We start from the raw sequence: 12482 nt of genomic DNA, 5'->3' as shown, positions 1-12482 counted from the left end.
TGAATAGTAATGGTTACTCTTATGGGCAAGGGGACCAGAAATGGGGCTGGAAGGGCAATATCTCCGAGTGAAATTCTTAATTTGATTTTGTCGTTTGAACTACGTGTGTTACATACTGAAAAAAATAAATTAAACCAAAAAGAGGGCAGAAAAGACAAACCTCAAAATTGAAAACAAACTTTTGAACACAATATCCTAACTATTTACCCTTCGTGGGATATAGTCTGAGAACCACAACAAGAACACAAGATTTTTACAGAGAAGTCTCAAACTTCACTCAGTAGCTTTATTGTTGGTAATATTTGTGTTTTCTTAAAACACACATGCAAAACATAGTATTGAGTGAGAAACTAAAGCAAAGAATAAGATTTATGGCACAATACTATTTGTAAAAATTAGAAACACACACACACGGCGATATTTTACAAAGACACCCATATTTAAGGACATATACCTCACATTAGGATGAGCACCTACCTATTGTAGGGAGAAAGAATGGACATGGGTATTAGGAAAAAGGGAGAAAAATAAAATGAGAGACTTTGCAGGGACTAATGATGATGATGTGCAACCACAAGTTTAGGGGCTTAAAAAACAATACCCACTTGTTATTTCACAACTCTGTAGTTCAGATGTCTGGCTCAGTCAGGGGCTCACGAGGCCGAAATTGAGGTACCCACAGAGCTGCATTCATTTCTGGACGCCCTGGGGGGGAATCGCTTCCGAGCTCACACACAGTGTCGGCAGAATTCAGTTCCTTGCGGCTGTAGGACTGCGGTTCCCGCTTCCTTCACCTGTGGCCCCTCTGCCTTCAAGCCAGCCAAGGCCACGGATCCTTCTGGTACTTCAAGCCTCTGACTTTCCTTCTGCCTCTTCTGCTGCTGTTAAGGGTTCCTGTGATTACGCTGAGCCCACCTGGGAAATTTACCGGGATGAGTCCCCTTTCTTGAGGTGAACTGATTTGAAATTACATCTGCAAAGTCCTTTTTGCCACCAGGGCTGGAATCTTGTGGGACCATGCGTGTGTCCACCCTCCTTCTCAAAGCCACCCTGCAATGCCTCAAATTTCTCTCCTTGTTAAAATTGTCGATATCACCTAGACAATGTTTTGAAGGGCGGTCCGATCTGCATTTTAGAAAGACTCAGGTGTCAGTGGGGGGAGAGGGGGAGAAGAAACAAAGCAGTCAGGTAGATCAGCTCACGGGAGAGATGATGAGGGTGAAAACCAGGGCCATGACCTTGGAAGCAGACCCAACAGAGAAACCAGCTGCAGGCAGAGGGGGCCAGGGAGAGGCGAGGGAGATGAGGGAGAAAGCAAGGCCACCCTCCCTGGGTTTCCATCCTGCCCATCTGGTGCCCTTAAGCAACATGGGAATCAGGTTTGCTGGGTGGGAAGAAAGTGATTTTGATTTGAAGATACTGCATTTGAGGGGCCTGAAGATTGTCCAAGTGAAAAGGCATCCCTGGGCCCTAGCAGGAAGCAAAGAGAATTAAGAAAACTAAAGCTACAGCAAAAAAATAAAACAGTGAAAGCCAAGGAGAGGGGGGGGGAGGAACTCAGAGGGAGTGGACATGCAGGCAGGCGAGGGAGAAGCTGCTCAGACATCCTGACAGCACTGTGAGGGGACAGAGTGTGCCGGCTGCGCCCACGGCGACATGTGATTCTACCTTCCCATCTGCTGCATAACCAGACCTGTTGGCCTCTCCTTCCGAGGCACCGGGCTCTCTGCTTCCCTGAGAAGCTGCAGCCAGCACAGGCCTACAGGCCTGATGTTGCAGAGATAAGTTGCTCTGGGACTTGCTGGAACTCCAGATGGCACGCTGGGACTGCTGCCCACGTGCCTTATGCTTCCCAGAGCGTCGCTGAACCTGAATTCTCCTCCGTTCCTGCCTACCGTGTCCACACATCCTACACAGCAGCCTCTCCCTTCTCTCCCTCGCATTCCCCTGCCCCCCTTCCTCGTGCCCGAGCCCCAAGATCCAGTGGGAAAGCCAGGCCCTGGAATCCGACAGACCTGTATTAGCACCTTAACCAGCTTGTGGCCTCAAGCACATCGTGTGATCTCTCTGCACCTCAGATTATTCACACGTAGAATGGAATCAGTAGACCTGTCTCAGTGGATCTGCTGTGAGTCAATGGCCTAATACGGTGCCCGACATAAAATAGAAAGTCAATCAATGTGGGTCCCCATCTTCCAGGCTGGCACACAAGCCTGCGGGTCAGTTTCAGAGGCAAGAAGGTACAGCCAAAGACTCGGGGCCAGAATGACTATGGTGAGCCCCAGGTTTATGGGGAGGGGGCTGAGATGGAATCTGTTTTGGACACTTCTTATGGGTATCACCTTGGGCCCCTATGTAACCTCTCCAAGCCTCGGTTTCCTCGTCTAGAAAATAGGGACAGTAAAGCATGCGCCTCCGCCGAGGATCCCCATGGACCCCCAGGGGTACTCTCCACCTGCTCTGGGCCCTTGGACAGTGACCGGTGTCAACTACATCAATGGGTGGATATCCCTGCCCTCTGGCTACAATTGAAGTTCAGCAGAGGGGGTGCACTGGGAGAAGAGGGAGCCCAAGGTCCCCATTTCTGAGTTCCCTCCCTGGCAGGGTCACTGTCAACTGGAACCTGTACATCAGTTGCCAGTCCCAAGGGAGGACTCTAAACACTTCTGCATTTTGGTATCAGAGTCGCCAAGAAGAACACACCGAAGTCAAGTACAGTGATACCTCGGTTCTCGAACATAATTCGTTCCAGGAGGACGGTCGAGAACCGAATTGTTCAAGAACCGAAGCAATGAAACCCAATAGGAAATAATGGAAACTGGATTAATTCGTTCCAAGCCCCAGAAAATGCCTATTTACTGGCCTAATTTGTATATAATATGTAGAAAAACATAAGTCTCAACAAGAAATAAAAGTGTACAGTATGTCTAAGGGTTAAATTCAGTGTAAAGTGTGACTCTCTCCACAAAGCGTGACTCTCTCTCTGCACTCACACTGATGACGCAAGCAAGGCGCGCTGGGCCGAATGAACGCCACTCGGCTCAACTCGGCTCATCTCGGAAGTTCGAGTTCCAAATATTTGTTCGGATTCCGAGACAAAAGTTTCTCGAATCTCCTGGTCGAATACCGATTTGGTCGAAATTCGAGGTGTTCGAGAACCGAGGTATCACTTGTACTGGATGGAGCAAGGCTTCGCGGCCACAGAGAAGAGACAGAGGAAGGTCGGCCGCAGCCGTGGGTCGGGTCCCTCGGGGCCAGCCGGCCTCTCCCACCGCAGCCAAGGCTGGGCAGTTGGCCTACACACCCCATCTTGTGCCCGCAGAGGAAGGAACCTGTCCCTTCCACGCAGAGGACAGATACGCAGAGGTGCCATACGACACACATACTTTAGAAAAAAGAGCACACTCATTGTGTGAAACAGGGAAAGGTATCCCCACACAAGGGGACAAGCCGACAAGCTCTATCTCTTGGTAAGGACATGTTCCAGGCCCCAGGGGACCTGTTCTTACGCCGTCACAGGAGACAGCCGTTCCCGACAGCCACCTGCAGTGGCCACTGCCCCGATGACGCTCTGGGCAAGGGGGCCTCTCCACACCCGGGTCCTCCCAGAGCCCAGGAGCTGCGCCAGCTCCCAGCTGCCCTGCGCCGCCGCAATCCCTGCCCACGCCTTGGGAAACGGTCCTTTTATGGAACTTGCATGTTGCCCTGTTTCATGCTAGGACCCTGCCTTACACTGGTGAGGAGCGAACAAATTCATGTATGCCAAGAGCTCCGAAAGTGTCCTGGCATGCTCACTAAGGACAGGTTAGCTCTTCTGCTGTTTCGTAGGGCTTTGAGGAACATTTAATGAGATCATGTTTCTAAAGTGCTCACTACTGTGTGTCACAGAGGAAGACCCGGTTGATGATAATATTCGAAGTGTTTATTCTCCCTTATTATTAACCAAGGGAGGAAAACTCCCTTCCCACTGCCCAGCAGGGAACATTGGTTAGAGGGACACATGGCCTCCTTCTCTGCATCCCTCTCCCCTTGGCACAGAGTGGATATCTAGCTGGGAAAACCAAAAAGGAGTCTGGGCAAGCTGACCCTGGGCCGTCTGGTCAACCCCTGCCCTCAGGAGTCCCAGGGGCTCCCCTTGGTCCCAGGTGAGTCGCCGTGTGTGGGAAGCTCTGTTTGTCCCCCTTCTCTGCCATCCCCTGCTGGACAACCTCACTTGAAGAGAGAAGGAGCAAAAGCCCTCGATGGCCTGGGGTCCAAGCCGTAGTCTCTGATTTGCCTTTATCAGGTATAAAGCTAGTAATAAAGCTAACACCTGGGTTGGTTTCTCAATAGAGCCAAAACCTGGAGCAGAAAAAGTAAAATTATTTGTTACCCTATGAATCCTAAATGAGAAGTTGATTTTGTATCATTTTTATCATTCTTCTTCTACTAAAAGGTGACTTACAAGCCAAAGAGAAACAGCATTCATGGTGTGGCCTCATGGGGAAACAGGCCTGTCCAACCTGGGCTGCAACGTGCCCCACAGTTCTTGTTATTGGGGCCCCAAGATGCTGCACGTTCAGACTCATCCTTCCAGAATACGGTCAATGCTGTGGACATCCATCATCCTATCTGGATGTCTGACATCTCTGAAGGCCCGTCAACGTCCACAAAAGTCCCCATCCTATGAGGCTTAGTGCAAGGTAGAGGTTGCTATAGAAACTGGATAGTCACTTCCCTCGCCTCTAGGGCCCAGGCATGTGACCCAGTTCCCACAAATTAGATAAACTCAAGCTTGGCTTTGACCTAGATGCAGACCCCACATGGAGTCTACGCTAGGAAATGTGGTGGCAGATACCTCCCACTATTTTCTTGGTGGCTCTGACAAAAAAAAAAGTGTCATTAGCGGCCTGTCCCCAGTGTCACCCTGACAAATGTCGGCGGTCCACAGGCGATGTCTGTGGCCCCTGGGGCTGGCCTGGTCATGCCTCCAGCTAGTAAGTCCTACAACAGAATCCTGTTTCTGCACCTGCCGTCTCAAAGTCTGGCCCCCCTGGAGGTTCTGTGTTCACCCAGTAGCCTTCAGCAATTTCTATTTCTGCATAAAACAGCCAGAATTTGTTTCTAGTGTTGGAAGCTAAGGACTCTTAACTGATGTAGCCCCTGAAATGACAGCCGGGACCATGAACCACGTGAGGACAGAGTGCAAGTTTGTCTTGATCCCCCTATAACTACGAAGAGCTTCTGTTGGCTCTTTATCCCATGTGATTCTCAGAAACTCTGTCCATCAAGAATCCTTCAGTTGCAAGTCACAGAAACCCAAAACCAACCATCCAAAGCCCCACAAATGCACTAACTCTCATGAACGGTGACATCTTGGGCTAGTGTTTGCTTTAGGGACGGCTGGACCCACAGTTCACTTTCCTCCTTCCTTCTGCTTCCTCCCTCCTGGCCTCCTTCTCAGGCCATCTTTCTAATCACTTGGTGCTGCAGCAGGCCACCATCAGTATCGCTAGGCTTACATCCTCCTCCTGGTCATTCCGGGAAGAAAAGAAAGAAGAAGGACACAAACTCCTCTCCCCCAACATCCACATGCGACCATCCAGATGGGTCTGACTGGCCGTGTTTGGGTTTTGGAGTGACCCTGGGACCAATCACTGGGTCCAGGAGAAAGAGAGATCCAACTAGTTAGAGTGGGTGGAGACCTCACCCTGCAGTGCGGAGGTAACTCCAGCTGGGTGATGCCTACTGACTCCCATCCCACTGGGCGGGACACTGCCCCAAAGAAAGTGATGCCAACAGGCAAGAAGAGATTCCCAGGGGTCACAGGATATATAGTCAATAAGAGCTCCCAGGATGGAAACGAAAGCAAGGGCAAGGAGTTCTCCTATAAAGATTAATCCATTTCTCTGTCTCCCTCCCTCCTTCCTTCCTCCCTCTTCTGTCTCTGTCTCATGCTCACACACAAGGTTTCAGACAGTCCCTAGGGCCCTAACAGAGGGACATGCTCTTGAGTATCTATCCCAGGATTACTAGGGGGACAGAGCTAACGTCTCTTGTTACATCAAGAGAAAAAGCAGAACCATAAACTGAAGCATAAACGTCCCAATTGTGAGAACCATAATTGGAGGCAGTAAATACCTCAACGTTCCCGAATACACTGCAGCTTCATCAGCCTTCATTAAATAACCTACTACACAGACATGAATAAGTTAAGGAGGAGCAGGACGTGCTGAGGGAACAGAGACTAAAATGCGGGGTGGGGGTGGGGGGGTTGTTTCTGATGTCCCTTTGTATCTCACTCTTACCCAGATACTAAAATTGAACCACCACAATGAGCCAAGTATCATATTCCCCCCCAAATCTGCCAGACATTCCTGCCATTTCAGCTTTATTGAATTACTATGTAGTACAGCCTTAGAAATATAAATCATGGAGAAGCAGGAAATGCGTTTATTTCATTAACCCATCTAGCCTTCGTGTAAGGCCTGCGGGTGCCTCTCTTAGGGGGGCAGCCGGCTCCCTCACCCTGCGAATACATTGCATTTTGTTTGCCAGAGCAGCAAACCTGACAATGGGATGTCATTTAATTCCTGCTTCTCCTAAAAAAGGTCTTCCTTTTCACTTCAGCTGCCCAGATGTAGTGCAGAACGGTAAGATGAGAACATCTGCGTCCTTTTAGTTGTCATTTCTTGGTCTTCCAGGCAGTAGTTGGCCAGACTCGCATTTCACTTTCATTCCATTCAACCCTCCACAAAGAAGGGCTCATCTCCAAGGTTGGCGACAAACATCTGGATGACATGCAAGAGCCCCGTTGACCTTTGGCACAAAGACTGGGTGCTCAGTGGAGGGGCAGTGCGTGCAACTGCTGAATGGATGCGGTGAATGACGCGGCCGGAGATCATTCAGTCACAGCAATCCACCGCGCAGGCTGGGGTGACAGCGCAGAATTGGAATCGGAAGCCCCGGGGTCAGATGGCCTGAGTTCAGATTCGGACCACGCGCTTCCCAGCTGGATGGCTTGAGCCCGCGACATCCCTTCTCCAAGCTTCCAGCTCCTCAGCAGTATCAGTGCCCACCTCCGGGGCCTGTTGAGAGGCAGCTGCAAGGAAAATGTGAGCTGGGGGAGGGGCTGTAACCCACAGGACATCACTCCACTTTGTTATGATTATGACATTCAGACCGGAGAAGGCAAGAGACATTCTTAAGTGGCTCAGCTTGAGACCAAATTTCAGAGTCTGTCCTCGCCACCTTGCGGTGCATGTCCCCCTGCTTCCCCGCCCCGCCCGGTCTCCAAGGGGCCTGTCGTCCTTCTCACGCTCAGCTAGCGCTTAATGCATCTCTCCTGGACCGTTCACGGCTAGCTGAGACCGAGCTGATAACGCTGAATGTGTGATTCCTCCCAGGAGTATTGGCATTTGTTTCATAGCGAAGGAGACCCTAACCTCTCTCCTACCTCTCCAACGCTCCACAGGGTCCAGGGAGGCGTCCTGAAGACGGGCCTCTCTGGGCTGCTTCCACACGATCACTAACACGGAGGTCTGGGAGAGCGAGCGAGGGGAGCAGGCAGAAAGCAAAGAGAACTCGTCGGGAGTCCTGCTCACTTCCCGGCACAGAGAAGAGGCGGGAACAGGATAGGTGTTCCATAAAGGATCATGAGTGAATGAATTAATGATAAGATTAAGGCAATGAGTGAACAGATCAATGAAGAGCGGTCCCATACATTCTCCACTCGCTCCGAAGGAAGAAAATAAATGAAGTCACTTCATCAGGGCTCCTCTGAGAAGTAACCAATGACAACAGCACACCCCCCGGCTAATCCTTTTTACTGAAATCGCCAGCAAGCAGAATAACCGATTTGCTTGTTATCTGCCTTGGATTTCACCTGCCTTCTTTCTGGAACGTGGTTTGTCTAAAGGGGGTGGTGTGGGAGAGAAGAGCAGGACCTGATAATGGTGAAAGCGCAGGCCTCAAAGTCAGTCATATCTGAGTTCACCACCCGGTGTTGCCCTCAACGATTTCTGTTGAGCAAATGAATTAACTTCAGCTTTTACGTCTAATCATGCAGAAACTCCTATGGGATATCCCTTGCCCCATTGCATTAAAAAAAAATAACTACAAGACAGAACAGAATATATTAAACAATTATTTTCGAACATTAGACAGTAAGCAACATAGGACTATGATCCCAATCAAAAGGTAAAAATAAGGGGAACCCTATAATTGTCCCCACTTAACCTGGGGGAAGTTTCTGGAGAGAATCACCAGGAGGGGAATCCAAACAGAGTAAATGACAGATATCAGGGAGGTTAGGGAGGCCAATGCAGCTAGATTCGGGGCGCAAAGTACTGGAGAGAAGGCCACTATAAAAAGAAAGCATTCCAGAAATCTGCATAGGGACACTCTGAGCCTTTAACTAAATATTAGTCGGCTAATAGAGGAGGAAAGTCTATGAAGCTGGGCAAAGAAAAATAATCAAACAAAAAAAGACCAAACAAACAAAAAACAATCCATGGAGAGCTGCAAGCCAAAAAATTTTCAGACTTAACGAGGAACTGGAAATGTCAAGTTTCCACCAGCCAGAGTATAGCAACATTGATACGTGTGTGTGTGTGTGTGTGTGTGTGTGTGTGTAGTGTGTGTGTGTGTGTGTGTGTGTGTACATGTATATAACACACACACATATCAAATGGGCCTTTTTAGGAATGTAAAACAGACACAATAAAATTTTACTAGGTGAAATTTAGAACAGATTAAACACTAACAAAACAAGATCAGTAAAGTTGAAGACATTTAAAAATCAAGAAGCACAGAGGAAAATATATATACATCAGCAAAGCCTCATTGTTACAAAAATAACAATATCAGATGGTGATAAGACAATGGAAGAAATAAAGTACGACAGGGAAATGGGAGGGCGGAGTAGTAGTTTTGAAGAATGCTCAGGGAAAGCGTCATTGATTAGGAGACACTTAACTAGTTAGCCCTACACGGTGTAGAAAGTCTTCAGACAGAAGCAGCAGCAAGTGTAAAGTCCTTGAGTAAGGAACGCACTTGAGGGGTTCAAGAAACAACGAAGCACAGGGTGGCGGGACTAGGGAGTAATAGGAAGACTGGCTGGAGATGATGTCAAAGGAGCAGCCAGGGAGATCCCAAGCCACAACATCCCTTTGTGGAACACACAGAGAGTTGTTTTTCTTTTTGCTTATAATTTCTTTTTCCTTGCTGAAATCCCCAAGACCTTCTGCAACTACAAATCAGATTTTCTTGGGTGCAGACGCAGATATGAGAATCCAGCTAATAATACAGATAAAGTCTGTTTGTGTGTTGTCTGTCTCCTCCCCCAACTGGAGGTTATCTCCATAAAGTTAAAAACCATCTCTGTCTGTTTACTGCTGAATCTCCAGCACCTACAACAGTGTATGCAATCAATCTGTGTTGATTGAATCCACTTTAAAAGTGAGGCAAGAGGCATATCCTAATAAGAAATAGGAAGCAATGCTGTAAAAATAACCAATATAGATCCAGTTCATGCAGTGAAAAAACTGAGTGAAGTGCTTTGGAGTAGATATTTCCATTTGTGTGACATTAAGGGGACCACTAAAACCAGCAGGGAGCTAGAGGAGATACATACTGGCTCACAAGAGCCAATTGTTAAATTTCCAGGAATTTTGCCAGCTCATTGATATCACATCAGTATCTTGAAATTGACCATAGTGGGAGAATTTATACTATGGTAATGAGCACACTCTACAAATCAATGCATCTCCTCACATCTCCTCCTCCCCCACTACCTGACCCAAGATAATCAGTTGCTACGTATTCACCATCACACCATTGACTTAAGCTATACAGCCCATTGCTTTTTAATAAAATTGTCTAGCCATGGATTTCAGTCTTCAAACAAAAACCTTTCAAAAGACACAATACACGGATAAAGTGGAACAGTTTAGGTTGACACATGGGTTGCTTTTCTAAATCCCAGCAGCTCAGATTTCTTTCTTGCCACTATCCTTGACCCAGGTTAGTATACTTTGAGGTGATTCCAAGAATACAATTTGATAATCACTGCTCCAATCCAATACCTTCCTTTACAGATGAGAAAAATGAAGTCCAGACGAGAATACAGCTGGGTGGTGATCCTAAACACCAAGACTAAGGTCTCCCAACTTGGCATCAGCATCTATGTTGGACGAAGACCCTTGACTTTCTTTGCTTGAAAGGATAGTTCCCAATTATTTAATAGGCACTGTGTCAGACAACAAATTCACTTAGAGCAGGTAAAGGGCACAGGCTGATCCAGGGGTCCATGCTAGGGTGTCACAGCAGTGCTCACATTTAAGGAATGAGTGTGAACATAAGAAACAAAGGCAAGCAAGATGCTGAGGGCAGACTTCCAGCCACGACGGCGGGTAGGTAAACGCGGTCTCGCGTCCTCCCACAACCACATCAAAGTTACAACTAAACTACAGAACAACCATCATTCAGAACTGCCTGAAATCGCGCTGAATGAAGTCCTACAACTACGGAATTAAAGCAGCAGCCACATCGAGACTGGTAGGAGGGGCAGAGGGGACGGGCTGGTCCCACACCCACGTGTGGCGGATAAAAATCAGGAGGATACCTCGGTTGGGAAGGTCCTTCCTAAGGACTGAGGGGTCCCCGTCCCACACCAGGTGCCCCGCTCAGGGTTCCAGTGCCAGGAAGAGAATCCCCATCACTTCTGGCTGGAAAAACCAGCGGGAACTGAGGCTCAGGGAGGCTGAGGCTGCTGGAGCCCCAGGCAGCTCCTTAAAGGGCCCGCGCACGGACTTATTGGACACTCTCCCTCTAAGCTTGGCGGGGAGGCAGCTCGAGGGCTGGGCTGGAGCGAGGGCTGGAGAGGGGGCTTTCTCCAGGACAGATTGTTGTCAGAAGCCTTTGTTCCTTTGGTGAGCCCTTCCCTGGGGTGGCAGACAGCCACCATATCTGGGACTCCAGCAACCTGGCTCACACTGGTAGCCCTGCCCTGGTGACTCCCTGAGGCCCCGCCACACCCAACTTTCAGGCCCACCCAAGCTGTTGCCACTTGCTTAACCATAGGATTGGCCTGTCTTGGATCCTGCTTCAGGTTTTCCTAAATTATTTCAAACGAGCAGCATCTGGTCTCAGATAGCTTCATACCACTCGTTAAGTAATACACAGAAACAAACACAGGGAGGCAGCCAAAATGAGGAGACAAAGAAACAGGTCCAAATGAAAGAACAGAACAAAACTCCAGGAAAAGAACTAAGCGAAATGGGGATAAGCAACCTAACAGATGCTGAGTTCAAAATACTGCTTATAAGGATGTTCAATAAACTCAGTGAGGGCCTCAAGAGCATAAAAAAGGACCAATCAGAAATGAAGGATGCACAGTCAGAAATGAAGGAGGCACTAACTGAAATAAAGAATAATTTACACAGATTCAATAGTAGAGTAGGTAAAGCCAAGAAGCAAACCATCGATTTGGAATATAAGGAAGCAAAAAACACCCAATCAGAACAGCAAAAGGAAGAAAGAATCCAAAAAAATGAGGATAGTGTAAGGAGCCTCTGGGACAACTTCAAGCGTGCCAACATTCACATCTTGGGGGTGCCAGAAGGAGAAGAGAGAGAACAAGAAATATAAAACTATTTGAAACAATAATGGCAGAAAACTTCCCTAACTTGGTGAAGGAAACAGACATACACGTCCAGGAAGCACAGAGAGTCCCAAACAAGATGAACCCCAAGAGACCCACTCCAAAACACATCACCATCAAAATGCAAAAGATTCAAGACAAAGAGAGAATCTTAAAAGCAGCAAGAGAAAAGCAGTTAGTAACCTACAAGGGAGTTCCCATAAGGCTGTCAGCTGATTTCTCAAAAGAAACTTTGTAGGCCAGAAGGGAGTGGCAAGAAATATTCAGAGTGATGAAAAGCAAGAACCTACAACCAAGATTCCTCTATCCTGCAAAGCTGTCATTTAGAATCAATGGCCGTCTAAAGAGTTTCCCAGACAAGAAAAAGCTAAAGGAGTTCATCACCACCAAACCATATTATATGAAAGGTTCAAGGGTCTTTTTGAAGAAAAAGTTAAAAGATATGAACAAACAAAATGGCAATGAATACATAGCTATCAACAATTGAATCTACAAACAAAATGAACAGGCAGAACAGAAACATTCTCATAGATACAGAGAACATTTTGTTGGCTGCCAGATGGGAGGGGGGTTGGGGGAATGGGTGAAAAAGGTGAAGGGATTAAGAAGTACAAATTGGTTGCTAGACTGACAAACCTCAAAGGGAAGGGGGTTGGGGGGTGGGAAGAAATAAACCAAAGAACTTATATGCATAACCAATGGACACAGACAAAAGTGTGGGGAAAGGCAGGAGGGGGGCAGGAGTGGGGAGGAGGGGGTCAATGGGGGAAAATGAGGAACATCTGTAATACATTCAACAATAAAGATAAAAAATAAAATTTTAAAAAAAAAGATTCTAAGG

This window comes from Molossus molossus, unplaced genomic scaffold (assembly GCF_014108415.1).
Source record: "Molossus molossus isolate mMolMol1 unplaced genomic scaffold, mMolMol1.p scaffold_m16_p_10, whole genome shotgun sequence".
In the NCBI taxonomy this organism is placed as follows: Eukaryota; Metazoa; Chordata; class Mammalia; order Chiroptera; family Molossidae; genus Molossus; species Molossus molossus.
This window is presented reverse-complemented; position numbering follows the sequence as displayed.